Source organism: Lissotriton vulgaris, chromosome 3_1 (assembly GCF_964263255.1).
Source record: "Lissotriton vulgaris chromosome 3_1, aLisVul1.2, whole genome shotgun sequence".
Lineage (NCBI taxonomy): Eukaryota > Metazoa > Chordata > Amphibia > Caudata > Salamandridae > Lissotriton > Lissotriton vulgaris.
The window spans coordinates 681,202,515-681,227,298 of NC_141689.1; positions in this window are offsets into that span (position 1 = coordinate 681,202,515).

Here is a 24,784-nt window from a genome sequence, read left to right on the forward strand (position 1 = left end):
TGATTTACAGTGCTACACAGGGCCACTTTCCGAAATGTCTGGGCCCCTGGGTCATGCACATATAGTGGTAACAATGCACTGCAATGCGTACACAATGATGTGCCACATTTACATGCCCTTCCTAATTTGTCAATGGCAGTAGTAACTGAACGTCAGTGAGTAGCAATGTGTCATTTCATTCAGTGTGGATGGATGAAACCACATCAACTGCAAAGGATAACGAATCACTGAGGCAGATCCCGGTTCACATGATTGGATATGCGAGGGGGGACATTGTTGTACTTGCCCCCTTTGGTCTGCAAGATTATACTCATGTGTGCCATTCTCCATATCATCTGTGTCAGGATAGATGTCCCATGGGAGGTAAAAGATGATAAGCAGAACCAAACGGAGGCTGAGGGTGAGGATGAAGATGAGGATGAGAATGGAGGACAGATCCAAAGAGTGGATCTGTACCCCTGAGTGCCTTACTACACCATTTATCATTTGACACAGTACTCTAAATAGTTAGTAGTTGGAGTTCATGCTTAATGCCATCCTAGGTGTAGCACAAACCTTCTATATCCTTAAGTGGCATTGATATGATGCTATATAGAAGGAGTTTGGCCATAAACATCTGCATATTCTCAGTGCTATCATGATGGTAATACTCATAGGATATCTTCAGTTTAAGTGCTGAGGCTGACATCTGTGCATGATGACATTGTCATGAGGACTCAGCAAGATATATGTGGATGTATGAAAATGTGTTAGTGGCTCACATGCCTCACAGAACCCAATTTCTGCAGTTCTTCAATTTTGTGTTTAGCTGACATATTTCACTGTGAGGCACTCAAGGCAATAATGCTTATTGTAACACCATGATGTTTAAAAGTTCAAAGGAATTTGCAACATAATGCCATGGAAGGAGAAGTCCATGAGGTTTGACCTTGTCCAATAAGAGAATGTGATAGTGACTGTAGCACAATTACCTTCAGCTGGTAGGAAATACCTTTTTGTTCTACACATCCACCGTGGTCTAGTTAGTACTATCTGCAACAGACATACAACACATATGTTCAATGAAGTGAATTTATTTACAGGTGTGTTCATAGGGTAATTCACAATAGCCGTTCTTGTAGCAAAAACCCCAACATGGTTTGAGAGGCAAAGGATGTCCAGACGGAGTTCACGGGGGATACATGTCATGTGACATGTTGAGGAGAGGAGTATTCAAATGAGGAGGCGGTCCAATTGTCATTAGGGAAGGTAGACCTCATTGGCAGTCCACAAATGGATCAGATTGACAGGTGGACATACAAAAAGGAGACAGTACCAGTTGATAAGGGCAGTGGCATGATAAGTAACACACAGAAACTTGCCAAAAGACACAACAAATGTTACTGGTTAGATCACCAATGTAGAATCTAAATCTTTCTCCTCTGATGTGCATTGTGCCTCCCCTGAGGGTGATGGTGTTGTTACAAGAGGCATCTGAGGCGTGCACACATCAGGAACTGAAGAGATGGCACCCCTGTCTCCCAAATCATTTGTCCGTGCCAGCAAGGATGGCAGCACAGCACTGGCAAGGTCCAGATGGCTTGTCAGCAAGGCAACAACATCATGGTGGATGGCATTCATAGTAGCAATGTAGAAGTCCTGCTTCTGCCCCAAAGGTTCGAGGATGGTGCTGATGACTCCCATCTGGGTGGCAACCTCACCAGTGTTACATTGGCTGGGCTGTTGTTGTTTCCTCTGTCTCATGACACCAGCAATGTCACCAAGGGACTGCTCTAGTCTATGGAGCAAACTGCAGGTGCCTTTGATCACCTCAGAGGTGGCCATTTTGGGACTGAGGCACCTACGGACTCCCTCTAGGGTGCCCACATGTGTTTGCATCCCCTCTACCAGCTGCTGTTGGACTCCTACCATTCACCATTTAAAGAAAAATTGAGGGTCCTCGGAGTCCAGACTTCGAATTTGGGTGGCAGATCGGACAAGTTCTGTGGAAGGTGATTCCTCTGGAGACCCAGTGACACGGTCGCCCCTTCCCATGACAGGAGAAGGTGTTTCAATGGAGTTCAGGAGTTGCTAAATGGTGTCTTCGCTCATGGGTGGCTTGGATATTATCGCCATCAGATCATTCAGGACAGGCTGCTGGTCATGAGGTGTTGTTGCTCCCTCTGCAATGAAATGGGAATATGTTAATGATGATCTTTGCTAGATGGTCACATGAGCAACTTTGGCTGAAATACAAATGTTATTCGCATTAATTTTCAGTTCAACATTGATGTGTAAGACATATGGCTGAGATACCCGCCACCCCCTCTCAACACAATCCCCAAGGATGGGAAACCGGAAACAGTTCTGAAGTTTTTGGAAGACGGGAGGGAGTAACCCTCCCGGCCGTATTTATTAAAATATGAAACAAAATTAAAACATTAAATAAACAGTTTCATATTATGTACAATTTCATTACCACATTGCGATGTTTGGCTAACCTTAACAGATTCTCTAATACAAAGGTTCTCCTAGCCGAACTAACATCCTACAAAACATTTACTTGAAATTTTGAAATTGTACATCCTAACGTTTAAGGGCCAACGGCAAGGTCGTAACCGGTGTCAAGATCCCTAACCCAGAAATATCGCCCTCACTTGTGAGGGGCGGCCCAGAGGCGTACCTCAAGTGCAATTACCAATTTCCCTTGACTTGACGGGGGCCCCAATAAAACTCGACGCCACTTAGAGGTCGTACGAGGACTCGTGTGAGGTATCTAGAAGGTAGCGTAGACCCCCCCCCAAACCCCACACAACTTACCACATCTGCCGTCGCAGACGTCCTGGCCCCGGGAAATTCCCCGGGAGGGGGCTGTAACCCCTCCTACCCAGGAAGGGGCCTTGACCACCTTTCCTTTTCTTTCGGTGACCCATCCTTAGAAGGGACCGCCTCCCCGTTGAGGGGCCAATGGCCACCTCCCCCGAGCGCTCCCATCCGTGCTGGGTGACGCCCACTCATAGGGATCTTCCAATTAGTGCTCACCGATCATGACCTTACCGCCACAGGCCGGATAGTTGACCGGCTATCCGGACCCCCCACAACACTCCTACCTAAAGGTCATGGTGTAACGTTTTTAGCCATGCTAAGAAGTCTCCTATGAGTAATTCATTCCCCACCCGAGACAAATGCACTCCATCCCCCAAATACATACTGTCATCATTAATACACCCATGCGAAATAGAATGCAGTGTCTTGGAACGGAACAACCTACTCACTTTGTTATTAAGCTTTCTAACAGAATGATTTAAAGCGGGAACCGAAATAGCCCCCCGCCATACTTTTCGTGGGATCATATGGGACCACGCAATTGTGCACCCTGGAACTCTCCTCGCTAACCAACTTACAGTGGAAAGCATCGCCTCAAGAAGAAGTCGTCTACCAGTGGTGACCAAATCATTACCCCCAAGATGTACTATGACTACAGACGGCGGTGACCTCGTCCGCCCTAGCATACCCTCAAAAAATGATTGAAACTGGTCAATACAGAGACCGCCTCTTCCGTAGAAGGACACACTGTACCCGTATTCCCCAGCTACGTGAATCATATCACCTGCCTTGAATACGTCTGCGGCCCGTCTCACGTATGAGTGGCCCACGACCCACACCTCCTTTTTCACAGCCGGTGATGTCTGACCGCTGGCCCGGTGTTGGGTCGACTGCAAAGTTCGCCCCGCCTCGTAGGCTCGCGCAACTGAAAACCAAACAAAAACAAGAAGCGTGAGTACATTGTTACAGCTTCACAACATGTGCAACCGCACATACCTTTTATAACAATTGGAGGACCAACGCCCCACCCGTTTAACTTGGTCAACATTCAGACCCCTGGCTGTAGCTTCCGTAGCAGCCCCTATCCGAAAGGAATGGGTCCCAAACTCGCCCGGGTTCAAGCCCGCAGCGGCAATTGACATCGCAAGCACCCGCTGGAACTGAAACTTTGTCAGTGGGGTGGCGTCAGCGTGTCTCAACACGGTCCCCCCCCATGATGCCACCCTTCGTGCTAAATAATCTTCTAGACACCTTACCGGGCACATGGAGGACCCGGGAATCCTGCGTATGATTACGCAGTCCCCCATCCCACTTTGATCAGTCTTGGACCTGACAAATGAGACCGTCATCGTCTCCCCTCTGATCTGGACGTGCTCCTGGCACAATCCCCCTGTCACATCCTGCTTGTTCCTCGCCACTAGTTCGCTTACCCGCATAGCCCCATGGAATGCCAGCGTAAAAGCGGCTCGGAATAACACTGTCTCAAACTGAGATGAACACGTAGCAGGGAGTCTGGATAATAACTGGGCCAGCCTATCCAAACCTATCGGGCGCCTCTCGTCTACTTTGCGACCCTCAAGGCGTTGCCACCCCCGTAGCGCTTTCTGTACAACGAAAGACACTGTCGGGTCATGAATCCCATGAGCCCTAGCAACAAAGGAAATGGCAGCCCGATGCCTCTGAGCCGTGGCCACCGATTTCCCGACCAGATGTAAGGACATCAGAAAATGTACAACCCACTCCTCCTGGCCCCAAAGCTCCTCTCTATCAGTCCCCAAAAAGGCTAAATAGGACCGGAACGCCCCTTCATATGCCTTCCTCGTCCTGGGTGCTAAACTCTCTCCCACGAGGTTACGAAGTTCGGGGCACCGAGAGACCAGAGAGCTTCGGGAAAGGGTGCCGGCTCCGGGTCCGCTGTGGGAAGGAAACCCCAGAAAGCCTGCATACGAAAACGAGACAGTGCATCAGCCGCCTGGTTCATTACCCCCGGGACATGTCTTGCTCTGAATAGCACATTCAATTGCATACACAGTAAAACAATTTCCTTGAGCAGTCTCAATATCCATTTGCATCGTGCTGTCTGACTATTGATACACTCGACCACGGTCATATTGTCAGACCAAAATACCACAGAGTGATCTTTGAAACCTTCCGGCCAAGTTCTCAGGGCCACTAAAATGGGGAAAAGTTCCAGGAAAGCAATGTTACTCGTCAGACCACTGTCATGCCACCATGTCGGCCACTTTTGTGCAGACCATCTTGTGCCGAAGATGGCACCGAAACCTATGCTCCCTGCCGAGTCTGTCCACAGCCCCAGCTCCTCGGAGGACACGGCCGGTTTGCTCCAGACGACTCGACCATTGAAATTCGCCAGAAATGCCAACCAAATGCGCATGTCCTGGCGGACCTCTGCCGAGAGCCTTGTGCGATGATGGCACTCCTTCAGGCCGACCATGGCTTGAGCAATCGAACGGGAAAAGGGGCGGGCCATTGGTATAACCCTCAGGGCAAAATTCAACTGGCCAACTAACTGCTGTAATTGATGCAGCTTAACCTTAGGTCCACTTATACACACTTGCAGGGATGTCCTGAACTTTGACACTTTGTTGGCTGGTAAACGAAAACAACCGTCTCTGGAGTCTAACTCGATCCCCAGAAACTCGAGGCAAGTGGAAGGCCCCACAGTCTTACCTGGTGCCAATGGCACGCCAAACTGATTCATCAAGACACAAAATTGCGCCAAAGCCTGCCCACATTCCGGATCCCCGGCTGCCCCCAGGAACAAAAAATCATCAAGGTAATGCATTACATGTTGGAAACCCGTCTTCCTTGTGAAGACCCATTGTAGAAAACTACTGAATTTTTCGAAATAGGCACAGGATATAGAGCACCCCATCGGCATACACCTATCCATGTAGTACTGACCCTGAAACATGAAACCTAGGAGACGCTGATCGTCTGGATGTACCGGGAGCAACCGGAACGCTGACTCGATATCCGATTTTGCCATCAGCGCCCCGGGCCCCAGGCGATTCAAAATGGCTACGGCCCCATCGAAGGATGCGTACCGCACCGAACACACTTCCGGGTCTATCGCTTCGTTTACGGAAAGACCACGTGGGGCTGATAAATTATGTATCAGCCGAAACTCACCCGGGTCCTTCTTTGGGACCACACCTAGAGGGGAACAAACAAAGTTAGGAACCGGCGGTACACTAAACGGACCGGCGACTCGACCTCGAGTAACCTCCTTCCTGATCTTATCCTGTACCACGGTCGCATGCTGGAAGACCGATAGCTGATTTTTACATTTCTCTGCACCTTGAAAGTCCCCCACTGGGATGCGGAAACCATAAGCAAAACCGTTCCGCAACACAACAGCAGAAGTACGATCCGGGTATTCACTGAGCCAAGGAATCATTGCCAAGGTATCAATCGGGGTAGGTAAAGGCGCCCCTCGGACTATGTTAGACCTGTTTGGCGCCTCCTCTACCTACATGCTGACCCAACTTTTCCCTACGAGAGGGTGCTGACTAATCTCTCGCGATCGGTAATGGCCGCTTACCTGCACCGGACGTTGCCTCTGCTACCGAACCCGTCCCCTGCGGCTTCTCTACTGTGGCAGCCGGTGTGGACACCTTCGCTGCTTCCCGTGACTCACGCAATTGCTTCATCAGCTCTTGTGCGTCGACAGCCGTGGCGCCCTTGCTACCTTTTCCCAACCACGCTGCTAATTGTGCCGCCAGCTCGGGCGGCATATCTTCCCCGGACACGGGGGTGACCACAACGGGAATCGGATTCCCTTCCTCCGGCACGGGAGTGGGAGCCTCGAGCGGGGTATTGGGACCCGGGTTGTCTCCCCCAGCTGCTCCCCTCCTGGGCCTCTTGTCTTTTCCTCCCGGGGCTGCTCCCGCCAAAGGGCGTTTCGGCCCCCCTTCCTCGTCCTTATCCATCCGCCTCTTTAGGTCGGTCACCTCTTTCATGAGAACGCGCAGCATCTGGTCAGTAGTCATGCGCTTTCCCGCCTTCTTCGGCATTCTCCAACAGAGTATCTGAAAAACAAACAAGAACGATTACAACGCTCAAAATTGGCTCTTCGTTCCGTCTCGAGCTCACATGCAGCGAGGAGGTGCAGCTTCAGAGCACAGGAACAAGAGGATGCCTTCTGATCTTGCTTCTCCTTTTATCCGTCTTCAGGGCGGGCGTAAACCCGCCCCTGCCTGCCCCAAGGGCGTGGCCAGCCGCGTCAGTGTCTAGGCCAACCCACTCTAGGGCGGGAAAAGGCGCGCCCCGGCTACGCCGCTTCGGGCATACCAGCCGAGACTCGCCTCCCGCCCAAGATGGCTTCCCGGGGGGATCGTGGTACTCCGCCATACGTTCGGGGAGACCGAGTGGTCGCCCCTTTCCATATGTTACTCATAGCAATTGTAGCCAAGATTTACTGTAGTTGCCTTTCAGATGGTGGAGAAGTGTGGCTCAATGCTTAGAGCGGCAGACCTTGATGCAGAACGCTGTCCAGCGACCAGGGTTCGATTCTCGCCTCGGCGGGTTTCGGGCTTAAATTCCTCTGACCGGATATTCTCGCCTCAGTGCCGATTCTAAGCATGGGTCCCACGCTGCAACTCTGGGCAATAGCTTGCTTAGTCTCCACAAAGGCCCCCTGATACACAAGGGATGCCTGGTTTCACCATGGAATGCCCAGGAGTGGACACCCCACAAGGAAAAGCCAGGAGGGGTTCCCTTGTGGTAGGAGTACTAGCGCCGGGATGCCTCCGGTCACTGTTCGCGCTATACAAATACGCCACATTTACATTTATATGGCATTATCTCAACATTGTTTACAGGACCATTGTGTGACAAGGGTGATATTTTGTGTCATACCCCATATTGCAACACAGTTACAAAATTGTTGGCCTGCCCTGCTGGGCAGGGTGAGTTGGGAGAAGGTCCACACCTGTCTTGGTGATAGCCTTTCCTTTTCATGATGGCTATACTCAATGGAGTTTTGATTGTTGACACCACTACTATGTTCATTGACACATGCAATGTAGTTTCATGCTAGTGCTAGTACATGGGGCTCTTTGCATTTTCCTAAGTGTTGATACTTCACATACACCTCACCTGACACCCCTCCAGATGAGGAGTTAATCCTCTGGCAACCCCATTCCATTGCTTTACAGTTCAGATTTGTCTGCATGGCACCAAGACAGGCAGATGAGCCTCATGGTGCAAGAGGGCATGTATTGTCAAAGTCAGGGTGAGCAGCATTCCAGTGTCCATGAATGATGTAGTATTCAAGTCCAGGTTTTTTGCTTTGTATTGTAGGACTTGTAGTCCTGGTCACTAATGTTATACATTCGACTACAAGTCCCAGTATGCAAAGGTGAACTTGGACTCGGCTCCACATCACACATGGATTGGATAAAGTTTTTAGAGCTGGACCGAGCAGTGCTACATTTTACTTGTCAGTTTGACTTACATTTACATGATTTATGATTGTACATGTGAGCTATTCCATCCCTTTCCCTCACGCACAGTGCAGTGCGGACATTTAGCTTGCTGTGTTTCAGAGCATGACATTTTTGGTCATATTTCTCTTGCTGCCACTTAGGTATTGGTCATTATAGCCAGCACTGTCCTTTCCGGGAATTCCTGCCACCAACTCTGATGGGAGGAATGATGCAACCTTATCCTCCAAGGAGGTCAGCTTCTCCCGGTCCTCAGGTCCTCCTCCTCTGGTCCAATCTCTGCCTTCAGTTCTTGGCCAGTTTATCCTTTGTCCTATGCTTATAATCATGCCAGTGCTTCTTGCATTCTGGCACTGTTCTCTTAGCATGCCCGACACTGTTAACCTTATGGACTATGGACTGCCAAATAGCCTCTTTGTATCCTACTGGCAATTAGAAGGTGACAAAGAGTTGATGTTCATACTTTGTCACCTCAGTTATCAGAATGTGATATTCCTCCTAACTAAAAGTACTCTTCCTCTTCCCCTGGGGGTCTGTTTGGGCATCCTGGTTAATGCTGGGGTTGTTGTCCTGGCTGATGCTGCCTGCTCCATCTCTCCCTTTTGAGATATGGGGACATTTTTTTTCTTCAAATGCATCACTTTTTAATGGATTTTTAAAGTATGACGCACTCCAATGTAACACTAGGGTGAATTGCGTTGCTTACGTGCTGCAAAGCAGCCTAGCATCACTTTTACTGGACATGCATCAGTTTTCTCTGCGGCAGCCATCCCATGGAAGCATCATTTATTTTGACGCACCATGTGACTTTATGCCATGGTGAGCTGTACTGTAAATACAGCACATCGACAGCATTTGGAAATGTTTCTGGCACATAACTGCCTTACTTCAGCAATGCGTCAATTCTCATAAATGAGGGCCTAAGTGTTTGAATTTTCATTTCAGAGAACACTGGAACCTGGATATTGCATTGTATCCATTTATATTGGGAATAACGTTCTGTTAAGCATGGTTTTATGTCAAACTAATGCGAGAATATATATGAACTTAATATAATCCCTCTTTTAATAAAAGCAAGTAATAATAACATGGCTTGCAATAAAATGATACTGTAATCCTTCTCAACTATGTCGGATCTTATTTTTGAATACCACAATCTCAGGGCTGAATTGTATGATCTGCTCGTTCCTAGCTATTCTTGGTGTACCTATAACGTACCTATAATAATTTACTGCTGAAAATCGTTTCCAATAATATCAATGATAAAAAAACACTGAGTACAGAGCCTTGATTTCACTCACTCAACCAGTGTCTCTACACATTCATATTTCCGTTATTCTTTGAATATTATTGTTCCTGTGAGGAAGGATAGATGTCCTAATCACTGGGCATTCCTCACCACTACCTTATATTTATACTTGAAATTGTATTTTTCCCTTTAGCTCTCATCATTTGGATGAACCACCCCTCTGCACCTGAAACCCAGCATCTGTATTCATCAATTCCGAATTTCCCCAAAACTAAACTTTGTTTTTTATTGAAATATCATCCTTCGCTTACACTTCTGCTCCTTCTCCTTATATCTGCATATTTTATTCATGAGGTAAGGGAGTGCAAAAAGGTAGACATTTTGTAAATCACTGCAGGAAGAAGGAAAAAATGAGAATGTTATAACTCAACACTAACTCAAAAAGGCATGTTTTAAAAATAGAGTCTACCTATGATGAGCTGGGACAGAGCGACCAAAAGGCCAAACAACGTGACCCATAAAAATGAATGTTTCTGTGAAGAATTTTTGCTTACTATTGATAGTTTAGTTACACTTACAAGACTTTTCTCAAGGACATGCACGTGAAACATGCGATAATAAAATACACATTTATAAAGTAAATTGGCCCAAACAATTTGTATTACTTAACATCAGCTAAAATCACATGTCTGCAAAAAGCAAATAGTTACTTTCTCAAAACTTCCACAGAAGGCTAATTGTGTATATGTTTCTGACATTGACAGGATACAAAGTGGGGTATTCACCAACTGCATGTTGTAGTATGTTTTGTGGTACTACAAAACATACTACAAAATGATATTGACAAACCAGCAAGCAGAGTGTACGTCTCCATTTCTCCTGTACCTATATGTGTGGAGACCTCTGCCTCAACTGCACACATGGGTCAACGTTTAGTTGTAAATATAAGACGGAAACAGGGAAGCGTCTGGAAAATGGAGAGTATTTACAAATAAATGGCATGGGATTAGAGAGCATCAAAGAAGATTTAGGGAGGGCTTGGGAGGGGTTTAGGGAAGGACATCAAACCACCCACAAAAGAGAAATGGACAGATGATGAGTTTGGCAGTCCTACAGCAGGGGGTGCATGCACCGTCTGCTGTAGGATCAACAAACCAATAGTGTGACTGCCTGCCAGATTTGGAGTTTATTCCAGATGTGGCTGGTGGTCCAGAGACGGTCTGACTACAGGAGTCTGGCAGGCTCATAGAAGAGCCTACCATGCAGACCGCTGCTCTCAGAGCGCCCTTCTGCACCTTTACCTTTGCGAATCAGGCCCAAACTGGATGTTTGAGATGATATGATTTCGGCTGCAGCAGAAGGTGGCTTGTCTCTGCTTACTCCACTATTTCTCTCAACATTCAACAGTGTTGATTATTATTTTCTCCTGTAAACTCAGAAACAGTGGTTTCTAAAGGATAAGTTTCATTGTGTGAAGCAAGGATTATTTCAATCTATCCTTTTTGTAATTAAAAGAGTTTCTGCCTACCTTCTTGTATATTTCATATTTACATCAGAACCCTGCACCTATATATCTGTTAATTTAGGAGAAGCAGCCATCAAAATCCCATGAAAAATATGACTTAGTATCTTTGCAAAATATTTCTTACTGGTGGGATGATGTTTGGAATTTTTTTCATCTTGTTTGCTTTTTACTGGAAGGCATGTCATCTGTACTATTCAATGCAGGGATGTCCCACATGGGAAGTGGGTGACAAGATGATAAATGCAATGGACAATTTTGGGTAGAAGATCCCTGGGGATATATATTCTGCCTTTTTCATGTTTTTTGACAAAGTTGGTATTGTACTGCAGAATTTCCTACTTGGGGCATAGCCTTTCATTTTCTCAGGGTTTTTAATGGATGTTTCCTATTTTTACTAGAGAGGATTTTGGAGACTTCAACTCATTGCTTATTTTGGGTATTTTAAGTGAATGTGATTGCAAGTGTTTAAAGAGTCTCTAAGCTCAGGCAGGAAGCCTTTATGCTTTGTTTCCAGCCTTCTCCTTCCTTCCCTTCCCATGTGTTTGTTTATCATTTCGCCAAATATGTGTGAAATATTTGATTATTGTCCAACAACTTTTCAAAGTCTCTGCTGGGGCAATTTACTATGGCTGTTAGCATTAACTGCATTTTTAATTTTATTTGATTTTTCATTTCAGTTTCCACGTCCCTGTGCTGCCTTGGGGAATTCATGAGGTCTGCTTAGGACCAATAAATATTTCTGTATTTTGTAATAAAAAAATTTTACATTAGATATACTCACTAGTGCTTTACTGGCTGTATTTGAGTTGGAGCATGTATTGTTCAATCACTTCCCTGCGTGTACTTGTTGGTGGTAGGCAAGTAAGAATTTCAGGACAGGCATTTTCTTTTTATCCATAATAACTTCTCTTCTCTTTCCTTGCCATGTACGTGTCCACCATTTTATGAAACCATTGTGTGTGTGTGTACGTGTGTGTGCATGTGTGGGTGTGTATGTGTGTGCATTTTTCCCTGTCTTCTCTATCCCTCCTTCCTTGCTAAGCCATGTACATGCCCAACTATTTGTGAATGTGTGAGTGAATGCGAGATGGTTGATTGTTAACCATTTTATGCTTTTTTTAAAAAGCTTTGTGCTAAAAATGTTGTGTGTTAGAACCCATTTACAGCTCAGACATATATTTGCTAATTTTTGTCTAAATTGTTTGGTAATATGCTTGGGTTGTGTTGTAGAACATAGACCATGATTATTAGAATTAATGAACGTAATCTTTTCTGGGCCGTTTTCTCTTGCCTCTCAAGGAGGTCACAAATTCTGGGATGGCCACTATATAATATTTCAGTTTTTTTAAATAGATTTTTGTCATTATGTTCTGCCATGTTGGTTGGGCTTGGTGTGCTTCATGTATAATTTATAAATAATGTAGTACATCTTTTGCCTGCTTCTTTTTAACTTTCAAATGTGTCTATGCAGGAAACCCAGATATCCCTATCCCTTTCACTTTTCTAAAGGTATGCGTGGATGTTGTAGTGGTATCATAGTTGTAACTATTATTATCAATGAAGGTTTTCACGAGTTGGCTTATAAAGATCACTAAACGAGCTAGCGTCATTTGCGAAGGTCAACGCCTTGGAAATCAATATAAAGAAAACAAAGACGATGACTATTGCAAAGCCGGAAGGACGCAAATTCACTGTCAGGCTGGGAGAAATAACATTAGGGATAGTTAATACCTACAAAGATCTAGGTTTTTACATTGATGATCGTTTACATTTCAAAAAATCATAAACAATATTTGGAAGCAAAAGGAAATTGTCTAATATACGCATTTTGTGACCTCTCAAAAAAGTTAAAGGGTCAATCTTTAAAGCCCTTACTTGATGTAATGTCTGCCAAATTGATGCCGACAGTGGATTACGCAAGCGTCGGTTTACATGGAACAGATGCAGAACTGTTGGATAAGATTCAAGTAAAAGCACACAAAAGGGTTTTTAAGTTACCACAGAATTCGTCACCAGCACAGGTAAGGTTGGAATTTGGCCTTATCCATCAAGGGATTGGAAGAAATTATGCATATGTCAAGAGTTGGTATAGAATCTGGTTGACCCGAGCAAATGTTTTACTCAATGATTTGTGGCGAGTCCAGGAAGAAGATCAGCACTCCATCTATGGCAAGTTTTTGTAATTGGCCATGGAAGAAACAAAATCTAAAGAACTTTGGGCACAGTCCCCCTCCTTTCCAGTTTTTCATAAAGTGGTAAATAAAATGGTGAAAATACATGCATTAATAGAGGCTAAAAATAAAGTTGCAAAGAGGTTGCACGCTTGGATGATAATACAGTCTATACCAAATTATATCCGGCGGAATATTTGAGCACAACATACTCATACTATTTAAAAAGGAAATTCTTGGCCACGAGGTTTGGGCTATTAGCAAGTTTAGCGGATCAGACCACATGGAGATATAATGGGCCCACATCATGTACACTATGTGGCTCCGAGTAGCAAGACCTTATTCATCTCATTTGTATATGCACTGGCTTAAGGCAGACCCGTGTGTGGCTTTTGAAAATGATATTCATCGAGAGAGCATTAGGTCTTGTAGAACCGCAATAATCAAAGGTTTGGACGCAACGGATTCCCGTTTAAATTGTACAATTATGACATTTCTGATACAATATGAACAGATAATATAAAAAGAATTGTTTTATTTTAGCTAAAAAGTCTTTAACACTGTATATTTATGAGATCATTTTTTTACAATTTGTTGAAAACTGTTGCAAAATTTTAAGGAGAAGAGAATATAAATTCTTTCAATATTGTATGGTTTTTATTAACTGAAACAATAAAGATTCAATATTGAAAAAACCTTTTCTCATATTTCTGACATTGCAGTTTTTGATTTATTGTTTTGATCTAATTTAGTGCATGCTGTTGTCATATGCATTGCATTTACTAGAGTGACTACAATTGACAGTCTTCCTTCTTATCTTGTGTTGCCTGCAGATGGATCAGTCTGAGCTGGAGATGAGTCTGTGAATAGGCTGGCACTAGGATCCAGAGACCTCTCTGCTAATTGCTAACCAATGAATAGACAGTAAGATTTCACCCATGAATCTGGATGCTACCAAGAAGGCAGACAGTGAGGAGAAGAAGCATGTCACCTCTTGAAAGAGCATTGACATTAACCCTTGTTGCATCTTTTTCTGGGTCAGAAGAAATTAGGATCAACCCTGGATCAACAATTCCAACACAAAAATAAAAACCCATGACTTTCAGTTGGGCACTGGCTGCAGTCACGACTGAGACTAGTGAATCAGAAATTAACTGTCCCAGCAGACAGTATTGTGCCAGCAAACAGAACAGGGTAATAAATCTGTGACACCATACCTCCTGAGGGAGGAATAGAGCAGGACCATCAAACACCTCATTTTTTCTATCTCCTCGAAAAGAAAGTAGATGAATCACCTTTTTTTCTCCAAGCCCCAGATTAAAGTGACAAAAGAAGGGTTAAAAAGCATAGTTGGCTGTTATGAGTATAAACCAGTCCTTGTTTGTGCCTAGAGTGACACTGAGGTGGTATTCAGCCTGGTCATTTCTTAGAAGTCTATCTGTTAAGAAACGTCTGGGTAAGTTTACTACGGTTAGGATATTCATAAAATATGATGTAAGTTACACTTTCGGAACAAATTTACACTTGTATTTTGTGAATAGCCAAAAAGTAGTAAACTTACTCAAAACTGAAAATTACTCAAAAGTGGATAGCCCTTAGGCCATTCAATTTGGTGGAGACATGTAGGTTACTCTTTTGGAGTAAATATACACTCAAATGTCTGTGAATAGCCAAAAAGTAGTAAAATGACCGAAATGTGTCAATTTTTCAAACTGTAAATTACCTTTGCGAATGAGGCCCAAACTGTATGTTCAAACACTATTTTCAGGAGTCATCTCTTGAGGAATATGAACTCTTTTATGTGCACCGTGTTTTTGTTTCGCAAGAGGACCTAAATATTCTGATCCGTGCAAAGATAGATTTCTGTTGGTTCACACGTTGTATTAAGATATTAACCTAGATGAGATGATCATTGCTTGTTATATGAATTCTGTGCTGTGAATATACATTTACTATTTTGCTGTTCAAAAACTTGTTGAGATAAATATAATTCAAGTCTTTGAGTGAATTAATACAATACTCACGGAAGTTGTCTACGGTAAGAGACTCATAACAACAGACTCAGAGCTTGACCAGACCACCGAGAGTCAGACATACAGAAATTGTCAAGAGGTATATCATATACAATATTATGAATTAGGTGCTGCCTCTTGTCTTTACAAAAATAACGGTCCTAAAGTGAATATTGTGTCCAGGTCTGTGACTTTGCACAAGGCACATTGACAAGGTCCAATGTCTTTATTGCTCTCTCGTATTCAGTTTCATTTCCCTAGGCCTACTTCTGACCTACATGTTGTCAGTTTATCGTGGCAGTAGGTTTGGAAAAGTGTGGAAGCACTCATTGCACTGCTGAATATGTACTGCAAGGTTAGTGAATACTTGTGCATTTGTTGGCCTGCAGTAATTGCAATGTTTGCAATGGAAATAGCACACATAGGTGCCAACATCCTCAAAAAATACAATACCAAAGATCTTAAGATGTTTGAATCCCATGACTCCAGAGTTAGATTCATTGTCACTGACATTGACTGTAACGAATAAAGCAATAGCAGATAGAGGAAACGTCCAAGTTCAGCACATTTCATCAACCTGATTGTGTTTGACAAATAAATCCCTGTCACAGTTTTTCACACATTTTAGTCATTTATTTACAGCCCAGAAGACCACAGGGATAACTCTTTGAGATCATCAATTCCCCATGAGAGCTGTCATTCAGTTTGAACTGTACATAGTTATAAATAATTATGTGCTGCAATGAGAAGATCAGCTTCCAAACCCATGCTACTGGATGTTGGCAAGTGGGGACCAGAGGAGATGCAACAATCAAATCCATATTAATAGATGTTGACAAATGGCAAATGATAGAAAGGCTGCTCAAAATGCTTGACCATCTGAAATTTTGTTGTAGGAATCCAACAAGGAAGCCTTACCATAAGTCAAGCCATCACTTTGTTGAGTTTACTGCAGACACATTTGTTTGAGGTAGGCAAAATATTCATCATTCTTGCTGGGTGTTTCAACAGCTTACTCATTTGATTAGCAGACAAGTATCAGACTGCAGTGAGAGATCATGTCCTCCAACGTCTGCGTTGATGCCACATTACACCCAAGAGTGTGCTTTCTCTAAATGAATACAATCAATTTCTCGTATTCTTTCTGCAGTCCCTGCCTGTGGTTCTTTCCCAGCTTCATTGTAAATTGCATATATACCTGCGTATATGAAACGTTTATGACATTGTTTTGCCTTACCTTGTAAGAAGTCCCTTAAATCAACGCCATCTTTAAGTAAAGATAAGTGTTGTTTAACCCCTGTAAGTGTAGATTTTTGTAGCCACTCAAGGTACAGTTTTCCTACACTGTATGTTGTTACTATCCCTGGATGTTGTCTCTGAACATATCTTGGATCTGGCCTGGTTACTGTAAACCCTTGTGTCTTACCAGGAATCTATCTTGACAGTTATTTGTGTCTGTGGGCCAAATTAACAATTTTTTCCAAACAGGATCAGTTCTGTTCTAAAATAGTTTTTACGTCGACCCCTCCCTCTGAAGTGTTTTTACTGTCAGGTATAGGTGTAGGTATAGGCGGTTTGTTTAAGTATTTTGTCTTGGCTAGGCCAAGGCAGGATGTCTGTTGCAGAGTGTGGTTTAAAAACATTATTTGTTCAGGAATAATGCAAACTCGAAATAAAGCTTCTATTCCCTTCACTTGCCAGTCTTTTGAGCTCCAAAAGTAGAAACCTAAGGAGGACAGCTGGGCATAAAAGGCTGATGAATAAATGTGCTTTGTATTGGTCAACATACTTTTCATTCCTGTCTTATTAACATTTCTAAAGTAAAATGTTTCCGGATTTGTGGTATTAAAACCTGAGAATTATGGAAATCTTTCATAGACTATTTTTGAGCTACCTTTGGTGGCGTTGGACAATGATCCCATTGATTGAAAGTATAAACATTTCTAGGGCTTGCAGATTTGTCTAAGTAATGATGACCATAGTGAGTATAACAAAACATTTGTGCATACATTTAGCAGACATCTCTAAATCCGACATCATATTATTAACAGTCTCAAAGTCCCATTCATCAGAAAACGTGCTTTGTGATACAAAGTCGCTCAAGGAAACCTTGAATTGATGTGGAATCTTCAGCAGCTCAGCCGGACCATAGATATCATAATCAGTTCTATCCCATGTTATACCACCAGGTGTAGGAACGGCTGTGATGTTTACTGATGTCAAGTCTCTTTGTTCACGATGAGATGATTTGTGTGGCTTCAAGAGCAAGCTGATGTTCTTACTTGCTGTGTCCATTTTACTATATCTTCCATTTATCAGCATCCCCAAAGTTAATACCAAGATTAGCCAAAGTAGGAGAAAAATTACGCCTAGCACAATCCAAAGTTCAACCTATGGTGAAGCCAGATACGTTTTTTCAAGTTGCTGAAAAAGTTCTGTTATATGATCTTTAAAACATTGTTTTGCTGGCAACGTTTCGGGCTCACTGGGATCCTCGAAAAACTTATCAGAGTTGATGAAATAGCCAGAAGCAGTTCTGTCAATTGTTGGAATGGCATCAGGATTATTTGAAATTGCTCGGGCTACCGGATCCTTTCTCGTATTAGTATATTCCGATACAACATCATTGTAGGCGGGAGTGTCTTGACGAACTGTAATTTGGGTCTCAAGGGGCACAAGTTCCATAGCTTTATTGCTTAGTCCTTTGTTCTGTGCTACAGCGTCTTCAAATGTTATCAGTCTCTCAGTCTCAACCTCTTAGATAGTAGCAAGATTTGGTCTTCTGCTACATCATTGTAGTCCACTGGGCCTACTACTTATTATCGGCCACATTATATGGTTTGACCAGGTTGATGAATACAAATCTGTTCTCTTTTCTTCCAGCAATGGAAGGCAGTAACACTGTTCTTGATCCGTGGATTGCTAGTACAGTTACTGGTTTTCTGTAAGAAGGCCCAAATTCCTTCTTATCCGCCATCTTTTCTCTGACTAGATCCCCAATCTTTGGAATCCAGACAAGCCTTGCTAGGATGGGTGGTTCTCCTTCAGTGGTCGTTGGCTTCTGTATTGTGTTGCTCTGACTTCTTCTTTTCTCGTTTAAGTCCTGCAAAACAGCCAAACGGTCTTTTATATCAAAGGGTTTTTGTTCCACCACTGAAGTGTGACGATCAAGGTCCCCGATAAGTATTCTAATACCAAAAAGGATTTCATATGGAGTGATTCCACCCAGAGAATTTCTTGGCTGATTGTTAAGAATTCGTTGGACACTTATTAGATATTTGACCCATCCGTCATCCGAGCCTAATACCCTAGCTGTTATAGATTGCTTTATGTCACGTTTTTTTCTTTGCACATCCGAATTTCCCTCAGGGTGGAATGGACTCGAATACCGCAATACAACGTCCAAGCTGGCCATTTCCTCCTTGTAAGCTCGAGAGCTAAACGCAGGAACCTGGTCTGAATGTAGTGTGCCGATTGCGTATGGGCTGATAAAGAGTCTCAAATCTTTTATAACAGTTCGAGTGTCAGCCGAGCGCTGAGGCCACATCCAAATGAATCTTGAGCATGAATCCACTGCGACCATGATATATTTATAGTTACCATCCCTCTGTATGGGACCGCTGTGGTCTAGGTTAATGCAAGCTAATGGTTTATCTGAGAATAAAAGGGACGTCTGCGCCAGGTGTTTCACTGTTGGAACCTTTATTTTCTGGCAGATTTCACATTCCAAAACATAGTTTCTGGACTGTTTCCTAATGCACGGCCACTAGTATCTTTGCTTTAATAATGACACTGTAGCCGAAACAACTGTAATCAAAAGGGTCCACCTTGAAGAGGGTTAGTGTGTATCCTGTTGACTTTGGAGTACACACACTTTGTTAAAATACCCCTCACACACCAAAAGGGCCCTTGGTGTCATGCTTCATCATCGGGGTCTTCCCGCCCGGCTGCCGGACGGGGCAGTGCTGCGACAAGCGACTACGCTAGAGCACCTTTTTAATTGTGGGTGCTATGTGAGTGAATTTGAGTGAGTGTCAGTGGGGTCAGGGGTGATAGAAAAGTGATGTTAAAAAATACCTGGCCTAGTGATAGAAAAAACAATTTAATAAGCACTGGCTGGTATTTTTAAAAAAGTGGTATCGGAAAGAGTAAGCGGGTTAATGGGCTTACTTTCCTGTGCGGGTCAACATGTTTCGGGGCGCCGTGCCCCTTCGTCAGGACCGGGGTAAGAGATCCCCCTGTCACTCACTAATGTATCACCCCAATAGGGTGTATGTACAAAAAGGTGTAGAAAGGATCAATGTGTATGGATATACAATTTATATTTTAATACACATCCCTTGCTAAATAATAAGATACTAATGTAGTATGCTTATTATGGTGAGGAACAGTGCCTCATGAGCCAACACTAGATCGAAGGGTATTTTAGGGTCCAATCAACCCCCTACCTCGTTGTGCTTCCTCCTCCATCCGTGGCTTCCGTGGTAGTGAGAGGAGGACGTGCCCACCTCGGTGCCACACAGCACCACCTCTTCCTCCCCCCTCTGATTTCCTTACACTGTAGCGGAAACACCTGCGTGTGCAGAAGCAATCCCACTCCAGGGAGTTTGCAAAAGAACCATTATTTTCATTAATAATATATGAGTACTTGAGTGGAAAGCCTTTTGGTAACGTTTTACCGCTATCTTAATTTGAAGCGGAAACAGCCTGCATTATTTTGCTGTCTGCTTTTGTTTTTGAACGAGTGATTTGGATCACATGAGTCTTTTGTAGTTCTTTCTGAAATTAAACTACTTGTTCCCAAAGCAACTTATGCTTGATTGTGCCACCTTTTGCATCTTTGAAACTGTTTGAACCCACTTCTGCAAGTATTCATTGTAAGACTGGAAGCATTACAACGAATCGCACTCTATGAGAGTTAGGAATTCGCAATCAGTATTTTCAAGAGCCATCTTGAAAGCATGTAGTTCAGCTCACTGAGCTGTACAGTCTCCGAGAGATTGAGTTTTTGTGACCATAGGTCGGAATTTACCATCGCGCCAGCGACCTTTAACAATCGCGCACGCAGCACTGTAAGCTTGTTTATCCCCAATTGCGAGTTGTGCTGATCCATCTGTATAAATTATACATTCATACTGTTCCAGAGGAAGAATTTCAGTCGGCAGAGGACATTCTTGTTCGTGTTGTAAAAATGTGTGAGTTTTCAAGTAGGGGTCAAAAAACATATTCAACGTCTGTTGCAGCAAGAGAGTTAACCCATTGTATCCATCTTTGATGTAAAGCCTTAAGATACTAGCTTTTGTCACTGCTTCTAAGGCAGGTACAGGAGTAACGACCATTATGTGTTTACCCTGTGCGAGATCTCTCTTTTGCTACTACAGTTTGAACCGCTGTCTTTCTGTTGAAGTGAATTTCATTTCAGCTTGAGTGTAAAAGTGTGATTTGTAAGCAATTGGTACTTTTTCACCTTCATTAAAGGTTAAGTACGTAAATCCGCATCTTCCTGGGATTATTCTGATTACAAGGTTGAGTACGTTTACTGGTGTCTGTAAATGTGATGTTGCTAACATGTCTGTTTGCACTGAACGCAACATTTCTATGTGTTTTTGAGTCCAATTCGTTGTTTTAAAATCAGGTTTGATTAATTCGTAGAAAGGTTTAACCCTTTCTGCGTAATTTAGAATGTATGTTCTTCCGAAAATCAGAAAACCTAGAATTGACTGTAAGTTTTTCAGCATATTTGGAGGTTGGAGCAGCGCACACTTTTCTAAAATGTTGGCTGCCAGGCTTTTGCCTTCATTTGATAACTCGTATTTCAAGAATAGGACGTTGAGGTGGGCAATTCTTGAGTTGAATTTGTTCCCTTCAGGGGCGAATCCTAGTATATTGGTATTCACTCTGTTCCAGTGCTGTCCAAATCAACGTCTGTAAGATAGATGTCATCGACATAAGATAATGCCTCATCATTATACATTTGTAGTAACTCTGGGGCATATTACCAAGCATTAGCGATAATTATCGCTATTTCTTGGTTAGAGACAAAAATGTACCGCTGAGCTGTGGCGATTTGTACCGCAAATAAACCTTGGTATTACCAAGGTTTAACGCAAATGCGAAAAAAATCGCCGCAAAGCATGAAGATCGCTGAAAAGTCAGCGATATTCTTACATTACCGAGCTAATGCTCTTAGCCATATTATCCACCTCCCATTGGAATACATGGCTAAGAACTGCTCAGGGCAGGTGTTAGCTTTTGGAGATATTCGCGCTTAGCGCGAATATCTCCAAAAGTTAGTAATAGGAGATAGTCGCTAACATCTTGGCACGCCCACTTTGCATGTCATTAGTGATAAATATCACTGACATGCAAAGTGGGGCCCAAGATGGTCGCTATCTCCAACTAGCTGTCGCTAACTGGTGTTAGCGACAGCTAGTTAATAGGGAGATAATTTTATCTCCGCTTGCTTGGCTTTTAAAGCCAAAAAAGCAGAGATAAACCCCCTTGATAATATGCCCCTCTGTTACTCTGGCTGTAAATAAACCCTGACTATTTTTGAATCCCTGGGTGAGACAACAGAACTGACGCTGTGTCCCCATAATTGAGAAAGCGGTCAAGTACCTGCTTTCAGGGGCAATGTTCTGACAGTAGAAAGCGTTAGAAATATCTAATGTAGTTTTATATTTTTTACACATGATGTTATTCATCAGTGCTGCACTGTGTGCATTTTGCACTGCAAATGTTTTGCAACAAGAGTTTAAATGTCTAGAGTTCAAAACTAGACAATATATATTGTCTGGTTTGAAGGCAGGAAACAAACGATTGTTCATTGATGAGATGCATGTTTCACCGCTTGGTATTCAAGTTGATCTAATATCTCCTTGACCTGTTTTTTAGCTTCTTGCTTAACTGGATACTGCCTCTGTGCAGTTGGTTGAGCGATTACCTGGATTTTGTGGTGAGGGGAATCCTCATCCCATCCCACATGATTTTTATATAATGCTGGAGCCTGGGCTACAGCCCATTTTCTGGCATAGGTATATTTTAAGTGAATTGGAGTATGATTTGAGAATGATGGCCTGGCATTATGATGTCTTCACCGTTTGGGCACTCCCTGACAAATTTTGGTGGCCAGTCTTTTTCAGCTAGAAGAATGTCATAACCCTTAGAAAGCTTTTCCCAAAAGATTGCTCTTATTTTCCTACTTATGTCCCCTTCCATCCAGTGTGTTACTTCATATAACTTATGGGGTACACTAACCCTGGTATCAGCTGTTTTAATTTGAATGTCCTCCTTCAAGTCCACTGTCACCAGATGATCCTTCAAGATCTTGCGAGCAATGGGGACCTCAGCTGCGCTGTCCAGCATTGTCTGGGCCCACTCCCCGTTCTTGAGTTATGTCCTCAAGATCCTTGGCATGTCTGATTTTTAGACTTGTTACCTTCTTTTTGGTGAATTGGATTTTCTTATTTTTTGAAACGTGTTGATCATCTTTGGACTTCACGCGTTCTTCCTTGTGTTCTGACCGTCCTCTTCTTTCTGATTTCTGTGAGGAAGTATGAAAGGTATGAGAGGAACAAGTAAAAGTATCAGTATCTTGATATCTATCAGGTTTTCTCAAATTATCCCTGTTCCTGAGGTTATACCTCTTTTCAGAGGGCTCCTTTTGAGGAGACATTCCTCGGGACTGAGAACGCTTCTCATTAGAAGTTTGTTAAACATTTTCCAACTTCTTTTTAGGAGTAGTGAGAATATTTCTAATAAAGACCTTTTCAGGATTTTCTGTTAGTTGGGGTTTAACTGGTTCCCCACCCAAACTGTATCTTCCTAGTTCTTCATAGGATTTTTCAATTATTCTGGCCAGTTCATATGGTTGCCAAGTTATATCTAGGTAATATTAAAGCTGGAACCTGTTTGAAATCTTTCAGTAATTTCATACCCATATTCAAAGTAGGCTGTTCCCCGTATTCATTTTTAATCTGTTTCAGGATGTCTGGTATCATCGCCATATGTGTTTTTGTGTAGATTACAGCAAAGACTACCCCAAGTGCCGCAGTCCTCCAGGTGTGATGTGATCCCCATTGGTAAACAGATTGTTAAAATTCTGTGTATCTCATGATGTGTACTATCTGGAAATAATGCCTCTATTTGAGGGATTTTCTGAGCTATCCAGAATGGAATTTGTTCCCTTTTTGCGGGCAATTTACCAATGACTGATTGTATAGTCTGTGGTGTGATTTTATTTGTGTTCCCCTGGTGAGGGGTTTGCTGTGGAATCCTTATAGGAGGCTGGACTGTTAGAGTCCGCATGACATATTGAACCAAATGTCTATGTATTTGTATTAGTTGGTTTAGTTGAACTAATAGTTCTTCACTTGACATTTCTTCAATGTCAGGATGAGGTGTATAGCTGGCTAGTACCGGCCATGTTGCTCCTGGTCTACCTGGTGGACCAAGCCTAGTAATGTGATTTTGATGTTGTAGGGCACCTTTAATCCAGAGCTGGTGCTCTTGGTAAGTTAGTGGAATTTCAATGTCCTCGAAAGGAACATATTCCATTGGATTATTCTCTACTTTGCGATACTGCATTTGCTTCAGGGAAGATTATCCATGAATAGAATACCTCTGTCTGCCGATATTCATGTGCCTCTATGACAAAAATTACCCTACCACCTCTTGAAGATAGGCCATTCATTATAAGCTTTATAGTGATGCTTTTCCTTTAGTTTTCCAGGATGATTATAGCATCCGTGTCGTTTTCTTGGAAACCTGTAACGTCTAAACCCGGTCGGGCTGCAGCTGCTGCAGCTCCACCGGTCTCGTTTTCAGTCATTTTGTTGACTAAAAGTTTGCAGAGCAAGTTTCAAGGAAACAAAGATAAGGTTCACACCCAGAAATGGCGGATATTTTATCCTTTTACCCACTCCAGACGTCTATTGGAGTATTTCACGGGAAAAAGGGGTCTCTGTGAAAAGCACGACCGAGTTACTCTAGTATCTAGCATTAAATTAGTGCCTTACCAAACGTTGGGCACCATGTAGTGTAGTTCCTATATTCCTAATAGGCTCTGCGCATTGGAATAATATATCCTATAGATTTGACCTAGGAATTAGGTCCACTAGGTCTCTATCGAATATGTTAGACTTAATTGTGAGTGCCAGCTAGCTCAGAGCTCACTAGAAACTTTCTCAAATAAACAAGAAGAGATTAGTTTCTGCCAACAGCATAAACATGACAACGTTGTTTTCCAAAGAATAAAACTGGTCTTCAGAGTCGTGGAAAAAATAGATAAATATTTCACTCAGTCAATCGTGCATGCTTCGTTTCATCAGAGGTGCAGAGAAATAGAGAAACGGGAGTTTTCAATAAAAGATTTATTGAACAGTTTTCTTTCTCATGCAAGTAAAGTGAACTGCTACAATACTGGTTGCAAAGTATAATGCTCCTAACAGAGCCCCCAATCACAACCCTCCTAACCTAGCTCAACCCCAAAACGACACGCACCTTCCCTCCACTCCCGGCACTTTAGACATTCACCCACCTAATGTAGCTACCTC